Source organism: Sturnira hondurensis, unplaced genomic scaffold (assembly GCF_014824575.4).
Source record: "Sturnira hondurensis isolate 20B ecotype Veracruz unplaced genomic scaffold, ASM1482457v3 Scaffold0008916, whole genome shotgun sequence".
In the NCBI taxonomy this organism is placed as follows: domain Eukaryota; kingdom Metazoa; phylum Chordata; class Mammalia; order Chiroptera; family Phyllostomidae; genus Sturnira; species Sturnira hondurensis.
This window is the reverse complement of record NW_028081547.1, coordinates 1395345-1414923: the sequence shown is the minus strand read 5'-3', so window position 1 is coordinate 1414923 and position 19579 is coordinate 1395345. Positions and strand designations below refer to the sequence as shown.

The 19579-nt window shown below is 45.2% G+C and overlaps 1 non-coding gene and 1 pseudogene across 1 annotated transcript; both read left to right on the top strand.

Annotated features, from left to right (window-relative positions):
• Nucleotides 1-1495: 1495 nt before the first annotated feature.
• Nucleotides 1496-2021, top strand: LOC118993853 (peptidyl-prolyl cis-trans isomerase A-like; annotated as a pseudogene).
• Nucleotides 2022-8962: 6941 nt separating this feature from the next.
• On the top strand, nucleotides 8963-9069 carry LOC118993872 (U6 spliceosomal RNA). Its single transcript, XR_005067958.1, has one exon. It is a non-coding gene; the product is annotated as a U6 spliceosomal RNA (small nuclear RNA).
• The last annotated feature ends 10510 nt before the right edge of the window (nucleotides 9070-19579 follow it).

Below are 19579 nucleotides of genomic sequence, written 5' to 3'. Positions count from 1 at the left end.
GTCACTCAGCAGGCTGACACAGCTCATGACTGTCTGCTTAGCCACTAATAGGCTATGTGACCTTGGGAAAGTCAGTAACCTTCTCTGCGCCTCCATTTCATCAACTATAAAATAGAGGCAATGATGTACCTATTTCACAGTGTTGTGAACATTAAATGAATTAAAACTTGTAAGGTGCTTAAAAGAGTACCCAGCCCATAATAAGTACTATGTTATTATTAGCTTGGCTCCAAGCCCCTGACTCCATACATTTGCACTCTTTTCATGACGTCAAAGCCAGACATCTCCCTGCCAGGTCAGTGCTCTGACATTGTCATGTCTTCTTTCCTCAGCTGAAATGGGAATGTTGGGCCAAGGTCCTCTTTCATTTTCCCGATTCATCCAAAACAGGACTGCTCCTTCATCAGTACTCTCACTGGTGGCTTCTGAGTTCATTATAACATAAGGAGCTAGTTATAACAACCTAGGAGTTAAAAACTCCCAGCCAGAAGCTCCTTCCCTGCACAGCGATAAAAGCAAACAGGCAGAGGGAGAAGGCACTCACACGTTCCAGAGAGCTGTCCAAGCCAGTTGGTCTCTGCTGGGGTTAGTCTACTGAACTCCCAGAGCCAGAAGGAAGGCTGCCCCACGTGGCTGTGGTTGAGCTCTGACAGTGTCCTGTCACATGACCCCTAACCTAATATAGCTGATGTTCAAGGAAGCAAGAGGACTGTATGAATACAGCAGAACCCATCTGGCTGTTCCGACAGCCAGTGAAGAATGGTCACATTGTCACATTGCCCATTAAAAGCCCTGATGCTAAAGCCTCCTTTGATGTCTAATTCTCTAACTCTTTGACTCTCTAACTCTCTCTCTCTCTCCTACACACAGAGCTTATTTTTTCATAAAAACATGACCCCAACATTGGAGAGATTCATAGCACTCAGGAAATTTTTGGCAGGAGTGGCCACAGATAAATATGGCCCTGCTCAGCCAGCTGGGCCAGCAGAATTCCCAGACACAGAAACAGTGTCCTGGTCCCTTCAAACTACTGTAACAAAGACCACAGATTGGTGGCTTAAGAACAACAGAAATTTATTTCTTAGAGTTCTGGAGGCTAGAAATCCAAGATCATGGCACCTGCATGGTCACGTGAGGGTCCTCTTCCAGGTCACAGACTTCCCGCTGTGTCCTCACATGGAGGAAGGAGTGAGGGCTCTCTCTAAGGCCTCTCTTCTAACAGCACTGATCCCATTCACAAGAGTTCCACCTTCATGACCTGGTGACCTCCTGAAGACCCTACCTTCAAATGCCATCTCCTTGGGGGTTATGATTTCAACATATGAATTATAATCAGACACAAACATTTAGATCACTCTATACACTATGACAATGTGGCCTATGAAAAGCCCGCAGGTCTCTGCGACACTGAAATGGGGAACACCACACAAGGAGGAGCAGGAATGGGGCCAGGAAGCAGAAATAAAGTCCAGGATGCCTTCCAGACGCTACCACCATGCCACCTTGGATCTTCCTAGGCCCAGCCACAGTAAACTCCACTGTGTTCTTCGACATTACTGCCAACGGCAAGCCTTTGGGCCACGTCTCCTTCAAGCTGTTTGCAGACAAAGTTCCAAAGACCCCAGAAAACTTTTGTGCTCTGAGCACTGGGGAGAAAAAAACTGTTATAGAGGCTCCTGCTGTCACAGAATTATTCTGGGATTTATGCGCAGGGTGGTGACTCCACACACCACAACAGCACAGGTGGCAAGTCCATCTACGGGGAAAAATTTGATGATGAGAATTTCATCCTGAAGCACACAGGTCCTGGCATCTTCTCTGTGGCAAACGCTGAATCCAACACAAACAGTTCCCAGTGTTTCATCTGCACTGCCAAGACCAAGTGGCTGGACGGCAAGCATGTGGTCTTTGGCCAGGTGAAAGACGGCATGGACGTTGTGATAGCCATGGAGCGCCATGGGTCCAGGAATGACAAGACCAACAAGAAAATCACCATCGCGGACTGTGGACAAGTCTCATAAATTTGACTTGTGTTTTATCTTAATCAGCAGAGCATTCCTTCGGTAGCTCAGGAGAACACCCCTTCACCCCCATCTGCTTGAAATGTTCTAAAATCTTCATGCTTTTGCCTCAGTTCATTGAGTCCCATGTTTCTCTTACCCCTTCCAAGTCCAGCTAGATTGCAGAGTTAAATTTATTATTGTGAAATAAAAACTTAAACAACAATTAAAAAAAGAAAGAAAGTCCTAGGAACAAAGCAGGAAGGTGGGAGGAGCACACCCAGGAGCCCCACTCCCCAATACTCCTTCAGAAATCAAAAAACTACCTGAGGCAAAGACCATGAGAACATTATTTCCTGGGTCCCCCTTGGCCAGCAAAATCTATCTTTACCAAGAATTTCTGAATTACATAAGAGGTTCTTAGGCCTGAGTTCAAATTCAGATTGTGTCACTCACTAGCTGTGTGACCTTCTATTAATATAAAGAACTTAACCTCTCCAGACTTCAATTTCCTTACCTGCAAAAAGTGTTAAAAAGAGAAACCCTTTTATAGGGTTCTTCTGAGGATTGAAAGGGATAAATACAGAGAGGATTCAGCAGAAGTAACACCTGCTTCATTGTGGTTGATAGGGTATGTGGGTGCAATAATATATAGTTTTAATTTTAATATTTCACCTAAATGCCACATGTTGTCCTTGGGTGTGATATTTTTATGTTACAGAATTACATGCTACGGCTTTGTGATAAAAGATTTTGTGCCCTAGCTGGTATAGCTCAGTGGATTGAGCATGAGCTGCGAACCAAAGGATCGCCAGTTCGATTCCCAGTCAGGGCATATGCCTGGGTTGTGGGCCAGGTCCCCAGTGGGGGCCACATGAGAGGCAACCACACATTGATGTTTCTCTCTCTCTTTCTCCCTCCCTTTCCCTCTTTCTAAAAATAAATAAATAAAATATAAAAAAGATTTTGTCATAAAAAAGAGGTGTTATTTGTGCTGGGAATATTTCCAACTCCTTCACATGGTCTCTGGTCTAGTTAGCTTGCAGTCATGGTAGCCATTGTGTACCATTGTATCCCCAGTACCTAGTACAGCCTTAGTACCCAGTAAGCGCTCAATGAACAGTTGATGAATGAATTAATATGTCTTCATTTTTGTAATAGTTATAACTGGGCCCATTTTTCCTGGCAGGGCTATGAGAATTAAATGAGATTCCATGGGTAAAATGTTGAGCACAGTACCTGGCACATGGAAGATGCTCGGGAAATGGTATTCTTAGATTCTTGACTAATGTGGATACATGACTCCCATGGTACCCTCCCTTTCTTATGGGCTCAAATGAGTTAAAGTCAGATAAAAACCCAGCAGGGAACTGTAGTCTTGCAGGCCTCCCCAAGGGCATAAGCTCTCTGCTCAGAACCTTCAGAAGGTAGCTGCCTACTCAGAGAAAATAAGACCACAAGAAACTGAGCCTGGTTCTAAAGTAGGAGGGATCACAATGCCTGATATCAAACTGTATTACAAGGCCACTGTAATCAAAACAGCATGGTACTGGCATCAAAACAGGCACATAGACCAATGGAACATAACAGAGAGCCCAGAAATAAACCCAACTCTCTACAGTCAATTAATATTTGACAAAGGGGGAAGTAAAATAAAATGAGGTAAAGATAGCCTCTTCAACAAATGGTATTGGGAGAACTGGGCAGCTACATGCAAAAAAATGGAACTTGAGCACCAACTTACACCATACACCAAAATAAATTCAAGGTGGATAAAAGACTTGAATATAAGCTGTGACACCATTAAAGTCCTAGAGAAGAACATTGGCAGGAATATCTCAGATATTTCATGCAGCAACATTTTTACTGATATGTCCCCTAGAGCAAGGAATATAAAGAAAAAAATAAACAAATGGGATCTCATCAAAATAAAAAGCTTCTGTGTGGCTAAAGAAAACAGCATTAAAATAAAAAGACAACCAACTGTATGGGAAAACATATTTGATATGTTTTCAAAACAATGATACCTCAGACAAAGGTTTAATCTCCAAAATATACAAAGAACTCACACAACTTCACTCTAAGAAGACAACTAACCCAATTAAAAAATGGGGAAAGGACTTGAACAGACACTTCTCCAAGGAGGACATACAAAGGATCCAGAGACACATGAAAAGATGCTCAATATTGCTTGCTATCAGAGAGATGCAAATTAAAACCACAATGAGATACCACCTAACACCAGTCAGAATGGCTATCATAAACAAAGCAACAAACAACAAATGTTGGAGGGGTTGTGGGGAAAAGGACACCCTAGTTCACTGTTGGTGGGATTGCAGACTGGTACAACCACTATGGAAAACAGTATGGAATTTTCTCAGAAAACTAAAATTGGACCTGCCTTTTGACCCAGCAATTTCACTGCTGGGATTGTATCCTAAGAACACTAAAATACCAATCCCAAAGAACATATGCACCTCAATGTTCATAGCAGCACAATTTACAACAGCCAAGAATCAGAAGCAACCTAGGTGCCCATCAGTAAATGGATGGATCAAAAAACTACGGTATATATACATAAAGGAATTCTATGCAGCAGAAAAAAAAGAAGGAGCTCCTACCTTTTGCAACATCATGGATGGAACTGGAAAGCATTATGCTGAGTGAAATAAGCCAGGTGTTGAAGGACAAATACCATATGATCTCACCTTTAACAGGAAGCTAAACAACAAAACAAACAAGCAAGCAAAATATAACCAAAGACACTGAAATAGAGAACAGGGGACAGCGACCAGAGGGGAGGGGGAAGGAATTTCAGGGGAAATAGGGGAGGGATGTAGAGGAACAAATATAAAGGATACATGGACAACAACTAAGAAAGGTGGAAATGGGAGGGAGGGGGGAGCACGGGGGGGTGGGATGGGATAGGAGTAATAGACAGAAAACTGTACTTAAAAAATAATTAAATAACTTTTAAAAAACAGAAACTGAGCATGGTTCTGCCTTTCTGCCCATGGTCTAGAGTGACACAAATGACAACAGCTTGCCCTTGGTCTATGGAAGATGTGTTTAGGTGTATTTGTCCTGCCCACAGACCCAGATGAAGGGGCAAACCTAAGTGGCCATTTTTGTACCACATACTCTCCTCTGATTGGGCCAGAGATAGAGATACTTGACCTAAGAATATTAAGTTCATTGGCTAGCCAGTGACAAATCAGATTTTTTCTCTCAAGAATTGAGACAAAGTTAGATAGTAATAGGCATTTGGGGTTGTATAGAGTCATGGTCATGTTTGGCCCTATGGCAAACAAGCTGGGGAAGGGGGTATGCAGAGCAGATGAGCCATGAATAAGCAGAGGAATCCTGACTGCAGAGAGGAAAATGGAATGGAGGCTGAGAGAGAGGCAGAGAGCAAAGCCCATACAACCCAAGAGAAATGGGAGACTGGAGATAGAGATAGAAAGAAGGCACTCTCTACCTGGTGGCTCCCAAATCTATTTCCCATGAGCTGCCTGGCCTCACTTTAGATGGCCTCACTCCATATAAAGAAGCCTGTACTGCTCCAATAACCATGCCCCGCACCTCACCCGCAGTTCATGAGCTGGTGCACATGAATTGTGTTCCACGCAACTCAGTGATGCTCACCTACAATAATGATGCCAAGAGGCATCCACCAGTGAGCAGGGGTGTATCTTTTAGGGGCCTCTTAGCCCTGGCGTAAGGGATCTGACTCCATACCTGTCTGAATATCCTTTCTCCATCTCGCCATCTTTTCCAGGAGCTGTAAACACACGCCTGCAAGGACTTCCTCAAGTTTCTCAGCAGTATGCAGATTAGCCTGCCACAGAACTCCTGGCATCCTGGTTCAGCTATCTTTACAGATAAGAGATCTGTAAAATAGTCCTCGAATTACTGCCCTTTACCAAGGAAGCTTCAGTGCAACCATGACATGATAGATTGTTTGCTTTGGTTTCCTGGAACTGAAAGAGTCTCTTTCACCAAATAAGAATATAAACCTTCAAAGCCACTATATCATTAGTCAAGCAATCCATTTGGCATCAAAAAACTTGGGTTCAAATGCAGGCTCTGCTACTTACCAGCTCTATGACCTGGGGCAAATAACCTCTCTTGTTCAAATTTCTCATCTCTTGTGGAGATAGTATCCACATGATATGGTTTGGAAAAGATTCAGAAAAGTAATGCATCTAATTTAAAATAGTGTAGGAGGTTGTCTGCCCATTATAAGTCATTTTGCATTATAAGTGATTGGCAACAAGTAGATAGAAAATAAATGTATTGTGATGGGTGGGGGAGCTGCTTGGTTGGTTGGGCTTTTTAAAAAATATGTTTTATTGATTATGCCATTACAGTTGTCTCATTTCCCCCCTTCATTCCCCTCCACCCTGCACACCCCCCCTACCATTCCCCCCCTTTAGTTTATGACCACATGTCTCAAGTTCTTTAGATTCTATATTTCCCCTACTATTCTTGCCCTCCCCCTGTTTTCTACCTACTGTCTATGCTATTTATTCTCTGTACCTTCTGCCCCTTTCTCCTCCTCCCACTCCCCTGTGGCTAACCCTCCATGTGATCTCCATTTCTGTGGTTCTGCTCCTGATCTAGCTGTCCTCTTAGTTTGCTTTTGTTTTAGGTGTGGTTTTTAAAAACTGTGAATTTGCTGTCCTTTCACTGTTCATATTTTTTAATCTTTTTCTTAGATAAGTCCCTTTAACATTTCATATAATAAGGGCTTGGTGATGATGAACTCCTTGAACTTGACCTTATCTGAGAAGCACTTTATCTGTCCTTCCATTCTAAATGAAAGTTTTGCTGGATAAAGCAATCTTGGCTGTAGGTCTTTGGATTTCATGACTTGGAATACTTCTTTCCAGCCCCTTCTTGCCTGTAAGGTCTCTTTTGAGAAATCCGCTGACAGTCTGATGGGTACTCCTTTGTAGGTGACTGTCCCCTTATCTCTTGCTACTTCTAGGATTCTCTCCTTCATTTTAATCTTGGCTAATGTAATGATGATGTGCCTTGGTGTGTTCCTTCTTGGGTCCAACTTCTTTGGGACTCTCTGAGCTTCCTGGATTTCCTGGAAGTCTATTTCCTTTGCCAGATTGGGGAAGTTCTCCTTTATTATTTGTTCAAATAAGTGGAAATTATTTTTCCACTTGTTGCTGTTCTTCCACTTCTGGTACCCCTATAATTAGGATATTGGAATGTTTAAAGATGTCCTGAAGGTTCCTAAGCCTCTCCTCATTTTTTTGAATTCTCGTTTCTTCATTCTTTTCTGTTTGGTCATTTTTTTCTTCCTTCTGGTCCACTCCCTTGATTTGAGTCCCAGTTTCCTTTCCATCACTATTGGTTCCCTGTGCATTTTCTTTCATTTCAATTAGTTTAGCCTTCATTTGTTTCTCTAATTTGTGACTAAAATCAACCAGTTCTGTGAGCATCCTGATGACCAGTATTTTGAACTGTGCATCTGATAGGTTGGCTATCTCTTGGTCACTTAAAAGTATTAGCTCTGGGGCTTTGAGCTCTTCTACTTGAGCCATAATGTTTTGGTTTGTTTGCGCCTGTTACATGAGGGGCAGAGCCTTAGGTGTTCGCCAGGGCAGGGGGACCCAATTGCTGGGTTGTGACTCTGTATGTGGGAGTGGGGTCAGAGAGGGGCAATGGCATTTGTTTCAGGCTCTCTCTCAGGTTTCAGTCCCCTCTGCTGCTTCCGGCAAGCAAACCAGATCCCCCCAGTGCTGGCTTCTGGGTGTGTGGGCCTGTGCACCCTCCAGAACCCTGTGGGTCTCTCTGACAAACTCTCTGTGAGCCTGGGAGCTTCTCTCAGTGCCTCGACCTGAAAGTTTTTCCAAATGGTGCTTTTAGGCTTTAATTCCCATTGCTGGGGTCCTAGCCTGGGCGGTCTGTCTCACTGCTCGCTCCTTCGTCTGGTTTATCTGAGTGTGACTGTGTGACTGTGGTCAGCCAGCCGCCTTATGCCCCCACTGGATCCACTCGTTGCCACCCCACACCTGGGATCTGCCAACTGCCGCATGTGCGCCTGGGTCAGTCTGGCCACTTTTTCCTGCACGACCCTGCTCTGCCAGCCGCTGACTCTGCCCCTCTTACCAGCCTAGCTGAATGATTCGTTGTTGTCGAGCTTCTGTACAGTTCAATTTTCTGTGTTTTGGTTGCATTTTGTTACTAAAAACTTTGTTGTCTTTAAACTTGGTTGTGCGAGGAGGCGCAGTGTTTCCATCTACACCTCCATCTTGGCCAGAAGTGGTTGGTTGGTTTTAAAAAACATTAATGGCAGGGAAAACCCAATGAAATGGGCAAAAATAAGGTAGAAGTGCGAGTCATGTTTTATACTTCTGTAGAGGTTGATTCTTCTTGACACTTTCACAAATATTGTCTCACATACTCATCATGACCACTTCCGAATGCAAGGGGAGGCAGAATTACTGTCCCCAACTTACAGATAAAGCATCTGACTCCCCATCCCCTCCCCATCTGCCTTTCCACCCCCTACCAGGATGACAGGATGATCCAATTCTGCCTTGCAGAAAGCACCAGGAGGGAACCCCAAGTAGGCTCAGTTAGACCAGTTACTTTCCTGGGCACTGTCTCTTCCATCTTAAGGACTACAGAAGATCCTAAGACTTGAAGCCACTTCCTTTTGCCTCTGGGAACAGGTCAGGGTTAGGGGGACTGGTCTCTCTGGATCTCGGAAAGCCGGGCCAGGAGCGCAGCCCAGTGGAACAGCAGATCACTTCTGCCAACTCCAGAACCACTCACAAGTGAAGTTCAGGGTTTTCCCCCCTGGGGCCCCTCCCAACTCTGTCTGTGTCACACACTAAGGCCCAGAACCACACCTTTAGTCTGATGCACACCAATAATTCCGTAGGTCACCCTTCCACCATAAGTAGATTGTAAACTTCCAGGAATTAAGAATGGAATCTCTAGTGCTTGCTTTGGCAGCACATACATTAAAATTGGAACAATACAGAGAAGAATAGCATGGCCCCTGTGCAAGGATGACATGCAAATTCGTGAAGTGTTTCATATTTACAAAAAAAAAAGAGTGGGATCTCTAGAATTTGGTTGTCCATGTTCAAAGCCTATCCTTGTCACTCTATGCTCTGTGACCTTGGATGTTTTGCCTACCCTTCCTGAGCGTGTTTCCACCTCTGGAATAGTAATATTCTCATCATGGCAATTGTGAAGATGAAGTTAAACAATTCAGGAGGAGAGTTCAGCCTCAAGCAGGTACATGGCAGACACTCAATAGACATTAGCCCTCCTCTTCCTGTGGAAGTTGCTGGCTATTATGCCCAGTGCCATTAAACATGCATCACAGAGCCTGCTCGCTCCCTGCCTGCACTAGACCATGAACCCCTCAAGAACAGGAGCTCTATCTTATTCACCCTGCTACCCCCCAATTTCCAGCACAAGCTATGGCACGGACCTGAAATAAAGAAACAAATGAATGGGTTCCTTATAACACATTCAGCTTTGGAATTGTTTGGCTCTCATTGTCATGAAAATGCATTCTGTGAGTCCACACCTGCTGCCTTAGAAGAGTCAGAAGCCTTGACATGGATTTGGGACTAGGACCTCTTTTTAGCCAGGATGAAACATTCCCACTGTGGTAAATAGATGATTGGGAACCAGGGCCAGTGGGTAGGGGTATCCAGCCTCCTCTAGGCCTTGGAAACAGATTCTCAGCTGGGACACTGGCTTCCTACCAGGCTCTTTCAACACACATACATGCACACACATATACAACCAGGCTAGAGAAGAAAGCCTCCAAACTGGCCTCACCTAGAAGATCCCAATCCTTGGACAGTTGCATAGGAGTTGCAGGAACTGGGCCAGGCAGTGATACCTACAGGGTATCCCTACAGGGATACCTTGGAGTCCATGAGTAGGTCGTTTTCCCTGAGAGTATGTACTGCCATGTACAAAATGTCAATGCCAACAGAGATGGACCCTGTTCAAGGAACCAGATAGCATCTGGGAGCCATATTCTAGAACAAACTCAGGGACCAAGGAGGCAAAGGGAAGTCACACATCAAGGTGATTTGGTATTCAGACCAAGAGATGATCCCAGAGAAAGGTTAGGGTCAGGGCCTTAGGTTAGCTGACTTATGTCAAAGAACCTCCCATCCTCAAATGGTTCCTTCAGGCCACTTCCCCCAGGAGGGACTGATATCACCATACACACCTACTGGTGACATGATGTCAAAGTAGGAAGATACCAGGTGATCAGCCAACCCACTCTATCATTCACCTTATAGTGGGATGGATGGCAGGAGTGAAGGCTTGCTGAAGAGGAGTCAGCCACAACTCTGCATACAAAGGACTAGGAGGAGGTGCTGAAAAAGGAGACAGAACACTAACACATCTCTTACCACTACCTACCCTGCACAGTAGACCCCAGAATGCTCCAACTTCTCAGCACACACTATGCCACCATGTTTCCATGTCGTTTTTCTTGCTATTCCCTTTCCCTAATACGCCCTTCCTAAATGTCTTACCTTGCTTGTTATTACAACCCAAGACTGAACTCAAAGGTTATCTTCTCCAGAAAGGCTTTCCTGAGTGCTCAAAGGCTCAAAGGTTAGTGAAATAACCTCTAAGAGGTCTCTACCCCCACGCTGGCCAAACCTCTTACATTTCATGTCAAGAGTCTCTCCTCATGTCTATGACCCTCACTTAGCCAAGAACTCCCTGAGGATAGTCACCATTTTGGGTCATTCTTGGATCTCCAGTACCTATTGCAGGGCTAGGTTTATAGTAGCTACTCAATTAAGTACCTGTTGAGCAAATTCTCACTGCAGAGAAAACACTGGTTTGGATTGTGGAGGAGAGAAAGAAAGGATGTGAGAAGTTGGATATGAGCATAGTGAAATTTGGTGGGATGTCGAAATGGAGACAGAGCCACAGGGGGAGCTCAGGGCTGGTGACAGGGGCTAGAGGGGGTCTCCCACATGGAGGTTATAATGAGAAGCATGGGAGCTTTTGAGCTCTTGGGTTGGAAGGTGGTTTGGTAGATGGGAGAGGAGGATGGAAACCATCATAATACTCCTAAAACCCTCACTGTACACAAACCCTCACTGTAAATATGTGCAACAGGATGTCAGTAGGATTTTTACCATAGTTCCTGGGCTAGACACTGAGGCACATAGCTGAGGGCAATGAGATGCTCATTATCACATGTAAAGAGGACCACCAGCAGTAGACATCCCCCAAAGGGTTTCATCAAGAAGAAATTAGCCCTGGGTGGTGTGGCTCAGGTGTTTGGAGCACCTTCTGGTAAACAAAATGTTGCAGGTTCAATTCCTGCTCAGGGCACATGCCTAAGTTGCGAGTTTGGTCCTTAGTCCAGCACGTGTATTCCCCAGTCTGGGCACATAAAGAAGGTAGCTATTTGGTGCTTCTCTCTCACATCAATGTTTCTCTCCCTCTCCCTTCTTCTCCCTCTAAACACAATGAAAAAGTGTCCTTGGGCCAAGATTTAATAAATAAATAATCCCAATTTTTTTTAAAAAGAAAAATTAACTAAACCAATCCCCATTCTTATAATATCAGGCCCCACTATAATCCCCTCCCATACACACACATCCTACATGTTAAAGACTGGGGAGGGGAGAAACAGAAGAGGGACAAATTTGGGGAGCTGGCCCATGCTCTCTTGTACAGAGCATGTGGTTTTGATGCAAGGGGCTCCAAACAGTCACTCATAGAAATGGTGGGTGCCCTCAAGATGGGGAAGCTGGCATTTCTCTTTCCAGAATCTGCAGCCCCACTCTGATACTGCCATGAGAGAGGAACAAAACCTAGTGAAGGAATATATGAGTGAGGCTAACTCAGGTCCCCTGGGGCTAGAGGATATACCTGAACACGGGATGTGATGCCCACTTTCCCTAGAGCTCTCTGAAGACAGAAGACTTATTAGAGCTCACAGCATCAGGTGGGCCAGGGCAGAGAGTGTCAAGGAAAATTGGTAGTGGGGTATCCACAGCCCTGATCCCACAGCCCCCAAAAGGCACAGAAGGATTTCAGCTCCTCCTGTGCTGCCATGTGGAGGTGCAAGGGTGAAGATGGGCTGGAACTCAGGGAGAGCCCAAGAAGCAGTGCTCTACTCAAACAGACAGTGTATGCAGCATTCATGGGGCTGAAGGGAGAATGGCTGCCCTTCTCCAAGGGTGTCCTCAGTGATGCCTGCTGCTGAACTCCGCCACAAGGACACCAGCTCTGCCATCTACACACAGACCCCCAGGTCAGCCATGGCAGCAAGCCAAAGTAAAGATGCTTCTCAACACCTTCTAGGTAGCTCTGCCTCCACAGCCCACTGTCCATGCCCCCAAATCTGAAGGAGATTCAAGGCTCTGGAGTAGAAGGAGTGGAGAGCAGACACTACCCGCTCCTCACTTCCCTCGTCAGAGTACAGATCTGGTTTACAGTAGGCCAAGGGCTGAGCTGGCAGTTTTGAGCCAGGCTGGACTTTAAATGAACATAAGGCTATGGACTTACCCTGGTTGGTGTGGCTCAGTTGGTTAAGTGTCATCCCGCAAAACGGAAGTTTGCAGGTTTGATTCCCAGTCAGGGCGAGTGAGGGAGGCAAGTAATCAAAGATTCTCTCGCACACCAAAATGTTTCTCTTCCTCTCTTTGTCCATTCCTTCCCCTTTCTCTAAAATTAAGTAAATAAAATCTAAAAAAGCAAAAAAGCTATGGACTCCAATCAAGCTGATGTTAAAGGTAACTTGACAGAGTTGAGCAGAAAGCAGCAACTGGAGGGAAAATAAAACCATTCCACATCTCTATGCTACCGAGTTGACACTGATCCATAAACCAGTTATATGAGGCCAAATGTGGAAGGCCCTCTCTGGGCTTATAGGCAAAGGAAAAAGGGGAAAGGTGGAGAGCTCTCAGCCCCCACCTCTGTTTCCCACTAAGATAGAACTTAAGTCAAAACCTCCTCAGTCTTAATTACCAAACAAAAAAATAACCAGATGAGCCTCTCACTGTATGTCTTTATTTATACTGTCATCTGCTCCAGCATTTTAATATCCAACTTTCCCTTGAAAGACAGATGCCTGGATGTTCACACCCTGTTCTAATGGCTTAATACCCTGGGTACTGGAGCAGGGAGGGGGCTGCAAGGAAGGAGGGGGATGAAAGGCGCCACCACATTGAGCACAACTTTGGAGCAAATGGGTTTGAATATTCATTAAACAACATTTAATTTAAACACCCAAACTCTGAAAGCAGCAACATATGGCCTGTTTTATTTTACATAAACTGAATAGGAGGCTGGGCCATTAGTTTCTGTAGACATAATGTTCATTACCAATGAAGAATGCTTTCCTTTGAGGACACCCCTGTACTGTACTGGGCCCACTGCCCACTGCCCCCACCAGCTTAGAGAGCCCAAGCTGAGGGCTCCCTGCTGACCCACTTATGGTGGCACAGGAACATCAACCAAATCTCCATCACCCATCAGGAAAGATTAGGACTTCATTAAGGAAACAGGAAAGACTCTAGAGACCTCCCGGCTCCTTGGTTTGTACCCTGGGAAAGTAAATTGGACAGAATCCTCACCCTCATGGACTGGGCCTCCATGATGCTTGGGGTCCTGAGTGGCAATGTACAGGTGGCATGAACTCTTCTACCCATGCACAACTGCTGATGATCACGCCATGCCCCAGAACTCTACTCACCTACCCGGGGACTAAGGATTGTGCGTGGGTTTATACAGAAGGCTGTAGATACAGAGCAAGATGTGTGTTCACATGCCTTTGTGTGAGCATGTGTAAATGTGAATATGTACTTCTGTGGGGAGATGTATACTCAAGGTCACATATGCTGGATATGTGTGTGTATATGCACATATAAGCAATGCCTTTCTGGGTGTGCCTGTAGCTGTATATGAGTGTGCATGCACAGCTTGTTCAGCTGGGGAGGTAGGAGGATCCTGGGAGGAGTGGTGTAGGTGTATACATCCTAATTGTGTGTGTGTATGTGTGTAAGGGTTTGGGGGTGTTTGGGTTTTTTTTACAACTACCTGTCAGCATTCATGGATAGAACACAAGGAGGCCATTAACTTGGATGAGGGGAGAAATTACATCTTTATTTCACTAAACTCTAGCTTTTTCAATTACAAATGTTGACAACAAACCCTAGCCGTCTGATCAGTTCCAGCGACTTTGTCACCAAGAGATGTCACATATTTTCATATAACATCACAGGAATTACAGAGAATATCTCCAAAGGTCCTTTTCACTCTCCATCACCACCTTGAATTGTAGCAGTTATTAAACCTGCCACAAGACACCATTATTATCACATTAATAAAGAAGCATTTATGAAAAAATTTAAAAAGCATAGATGGTACTTGTCAGAAACTTTAATATTTTGCTAAATGTACCTAAACATAATTGGTTTTTTTAAGTTCATGGTTTTTATGCATTATGTAAAATTCTAGAAAGGAGTCCATTGGTCTCCAGCCCACCCAAAAAGGCAAAGAAAATTAAAGGTCCTGCATGGGGATGGCATGAATCTGCCTGTGGTCTAGCAAGTGAGCACAGGAGCCCACAGAAATGTGCATAGACCACCAGCAGAGGTGGGACCAGTGCCTTCCATTCTGAGCAACACCCTCCTAAGAGGGCACGTGTCCATTAAAAACCCAGTGACTCTACAAACAGATTTCTTCCCAAGGTTCCAGTAGTGCTAGAAACCATGAGGATAGCCCAAGCTGGCCCACTTCAAGAAAAAACAGCTCAGGGCATCTCTTTGGCACTAACCCTCCACCTGGTAGGACAGAAGGCTTCTCAGAGTGGGTACTTGGACAGGGCTGTGGAGAACACTTCCATCAAAAGCTACACCAGGTTCTCACCATCCCCAGTCATGCCCCTGATCACTGCTAATCCACCCAAATATCAGTTAGGCTTTCTTCAATGACCAAGACAGAAAAGCCAACTCACACTACCTTGAATAGTAGGCAGCATTTATCAGCCCCCATAACTGGAGTCCAGGACAATGAGTGCTTCAGATAGGTTTGAGTACAGCTCTGCTCTGCTCTAAATTGAAACTTTGTCCTCAAGCAGGCTTCCCTCATGGTAACAAAATGCCTGTGGCAGTTCCAAGCCTCATTTCTGCACTTCACACAGCCTGGAACAGGAGTGATCTCTTCCTAGCCATCAAAAGGAAGCCTTCCTGCCCACTCTGATTGACCCAACCTCAATCAGTCACTTTGGCCAGGGGCAATTTCTTGCACTGATAGGCTTAGATCTGGTCACTGCCCATCACCAAGCTATGGCAGGAGTGGACATCATACCATTATTGGCTTACACCAGTCAAGACCCACCCCCTAAGAAAAACAAGTGGGGAGAGTCATAGGGGAAACAGAATGGATGCCTGGTAAGGCAACTGCTCCTGAAAGATCTCTTTCCACAAACTGCTAGGCAGACACCTCAGCTCCCAACCTAACTGCAGTACCTGGGGCAGGAGCCATCTTATAATCTCTATGTATCAACCCCAAGGTTGGAAACCCCACGTGAGAAGAGCGCATACATGCCCTCAGTCACAACAGGCCCTCAACCTGCCACTGAGTGAACTAGCAGCCACTCTCAGTCACTGCAACACAAACCTGAGCTGTCTCCCCTCCCCCATAGACATCAGAGTTCTTTAATAAGGAAGCAGAGGAGCCCTGACTGGTGTAGCTCAGTGGATCGAGCCCCGACTGGCACATGGAAAGGTCACCGATTTAGTTCCTGGTCAGGGCACATGCCTGGGTTGCAGGCCAGGTCTCCATTTGGGTGAGGCAACCAACTGATGTATCTCACACACTGATGTTTCTCTCTCTCTCTTTCTCCCTCCCTTCCCCTCTCTCTAAAGTAAATAAATTAAATCTTTAAAAAATAAAGAGAGACAGAAGAGCTGGGTTTTGTCCCTAAATTAGTGAGGAATCATTTATATGGGCTTCAGTCTCCACACATGGTCAAAGAGAGAACTGGATAAACTAAACCCAAAAGCTCTTCTCAATTGACAATTCATGCATTACAGCAAAAGGAGAGCCTCTAAACTTTGGCATTTTACAGACCCAAGCACTCCCATCACCTCCCATCTGATTCTGCCACAGCCTCCCAGCTGGTCCCCTCTCCACTCCAGCCCTTTCCCGAGCCCAGTGTGCTCCCCACACAACCAGCACTTGGTGGGCCAGTCATTCAGCAATACAGGGTGGGCAAAAGTAGGTTTATAGTTGTTCGTATGGAAAACAATACAATAATTATTAAATAATAATACAAGAATAAACTCTGTGTTTCACACACACTCAGGAGTGTAAACCTATGTTTGCCCCACTGGGTATTCATTTACCTGCTGGGAACCAGGCACTGTTCTAGGTGCTCAGGACACAGCGATGAACAAGTTAGATGCACATACAAAAATAAAAACTCCTGCCTTCGTGAAGCTTCCTTTCTAGTGGGGAAACAACCAATAAACAAGAAAATATCAAAAGTGAATGCTGAGGAGAAAAATATTGAAGCCAGAAAGAGAATTTCAGGGTAGTTACAACCTTTGGTAAGATGGTCAGAGAAGATGTCCCTGAAAAGGTAAACTTGGGCAAAGACCACAAAGACCACTGTGGGCCTGGCAGACAAAATGACAAATGCAAAGACCCTAGGGCAGGAACAGAGCTGACAAGCTGGGAGCAGAGCCACTGGCTGGGAGGGTGGTGGAAAACCAGGTCTTGGGCCAGGTGGATCATGGAGAGACTTTCAGCATCTCACTGAGTGAGATCTGCAGCCCATAAAGGGTTCTGAACAGAGGAATGACCTCATGTGACCCTGATATTCACAGTGCACTCCAGCTACTGCATGGAGAATACATTAAAGGGACAAAGGTGTAATCAGGAGCACAGTGAGAGGGCCTTGGAAGTAACAAGGTGAAATGTGGGGACATGAACCAGAGAAACAGAGGAGGTGGTAAGAAGTGGTCAGATTCTTAATATATGAGGATATCAAGAGCCCAAAATATCTGTGAATGGATTGGGTGTAGGAGTGAGAGACATTTGCAGGATTTTCACTCCCAGCAAGAGGAGAGAATGAAGTTGCCATCCATGGGTGGGGAAGGCCAGCAGGGGAAAAGGGAGAGCAGGGAAGGAATACTCAGTTGCTGGCCAATGCTCTTTGTAAAAGATAAATCTGATAGCACCATTCCCCTGCTTAAAATCTTCCAGTGGCTTCCCCACTGCACTCCAGGTAAAGTCTGACCTGAAAATACCTGCTACAGTCCCTATAATACCTGGCCCTACCCACATCTTTGAGCCACATTTTCATATACTTCCAGGTCCTGGCTCTTATACCATCTAGGAACCCACCTGCTTTCTCTTGCTTCCAGGTCTTGGCATCTGCTGTTCTCTTCCTAGAAAATTTCTCCCTGTGCTTGCTATTCTGAGTCCCAATTCCCTCATCTGCAAGAGAACAAAGAGTATAATACCAGATGATTTTCAAGGGACCTTCCAGCTGCAGCAGTCTGCAGCCCTGGGATCTTGTGCACCATCCCCTTGCCTGGTGTCAGGGAAGACTAGCAACAGAGTCCAGCCAAGAGTATCCCCACTACAGGCTGGGGCATTCTCCAAGGTCTGGCCTGAAAAACAAATGCCAAGGCTTGAGGGTAAAGAGGTTGTGAAGTATAAAGAAGCTAGATGGGCACGAGAGAGTGGGGAAGTAGGAGTAGGAATGACAAACAACATGGCTAAAGAAGACAAAAACCTGGGACTTCCACCAAGATGGAGACATAGGTGAAAACACTGTGCCTCCTCTCACAACCAAGTTTAAAGTAAACAAAGTTCCAGTAACAAAAATGCAGCCAAAAAACAGAAAATTGAACTATACCGAAGGAAGTCCGACAACAACGAACCGTTCAACTGGACTGGTAAGAGGGGCGGAGACAGCAGTGGAGCAGGGTTGGGCAGGAAAGATCTCCCAACCCAGGCGCACAGGCAGCCGTGGGCGGATCCCAGGTGTGGGGTTGCAACAGGCGGACCCAGTGAGGGTGCAAGGCAGCAGGCTGACCAGGGTCGCACATTCGCGAAGGAGAATTCACAAAGGTAAACCAGCGAAGGAGCAAGCAGTGAGACAGACCGCAAAAGCCCCAGCAGCAGGAAGCAGCAGAGGGAACTGCCATTACCCGTCTCTGACCCCGCCCCCACATACAGCATCACAACCCAGCAATTGGGTCCCCCTGCCCTGGCGAACACCTAGGGCTCCACTCCTCCTACGAAACGGGTACAAACAGAACAAAATATAGCTCAAGAAGAACTCAAAGCCCCGAAGCCAATAACTCTAAGTGACCAAGAGATAGCCAACCTATCAGATGCACAGTTCAAAACACTGGTCATCAGGATGCTCACAGAACTGGTTGATTTTAGTCACAAATTAGAGAAACAAATGAAGGCTAAACTAATTGAAATGAAAGAAAATGCACAGGGAACCAATAGTGATGGAAAGGAAACTGGGACTCAAATCAAGGGAGTGGACCAGAAGGAAGAAAAAAATGACCAAACAGAAAAGAATGAAGAAACGAGAATTCAAAAAAATGAGGAGAGGCTTAGGAACCTTCAGGACATCTTTAAACATTCCAATATCCTAATTATAGGGGTACCAGAAGTGGAAGAACAGCAACAAGTGGAAAAATAATTTCCACTTATTTGAACAAATAATAAAGGGGAGCTTCCCCAATCTGGCAAAGGAAATAGACTTCCAGGAAATCCAGGAAGCTCAGAGAGTGCCAAAGAAGTTGGACCCAAGAAGGAACACACCAAGGCACATCATCATTACATTAGCCAAGATTAAAATGAAGGAGAGAATCCTAGAAGCAGAAAGAGATAAGGGGACAGTCACCTACAAAGGACTTCTCATCAGACTCTCAGTGGATTTCTCAAGAGACCTTACAGGCAAGAAGGGGCTGGAAAGAAGTATTCCAACTCATGAAATCCAAAGACCTATATCCAAGATTGCTCTATCCAACAAAGCTTTCATTTAGAATGGAAGGACAGATAAAGTGCTTCCCAGATAAGGTCAAGTTGAAGGAGTTCATCATCACCAAGCCCTTATTATATGAAATGTTAAAGGGACTTACATAAGAAAAAGAAGATGAAAAATATGAACAGTGAAAGGACAGCAAACTCACAGTTATTAACAACCACACCTAAAACAAAAGCAAACCAAGAGGACAGCTAGATCAGGAGCGGAACCATAAAAATGGAGCTCACACTGAAGGGTTAGCAACAGGAGAGTGGGAGAAGGTGAAGGGGGGAGAAGGTACAGAGAATAAGTAGCATAGACAGTAGGTAGAAAATAGACAGGGGGGAGGGCAAGAATAGTAGGGGAAATATAGAATCTAAAGAACTCGAGACACGTGGTCATAAACTAAAGGGGGGAATGGTGGGGCAGAGGGTGTGCAGGGTGGAGGGGAATGAAGGGGGGATTAGAACAACTGTAATGGTATAATCAATAAAATATATTTAAAAAATAAAATAAAATCTCTTCCCTTTCAAAAATGATTTTAGTT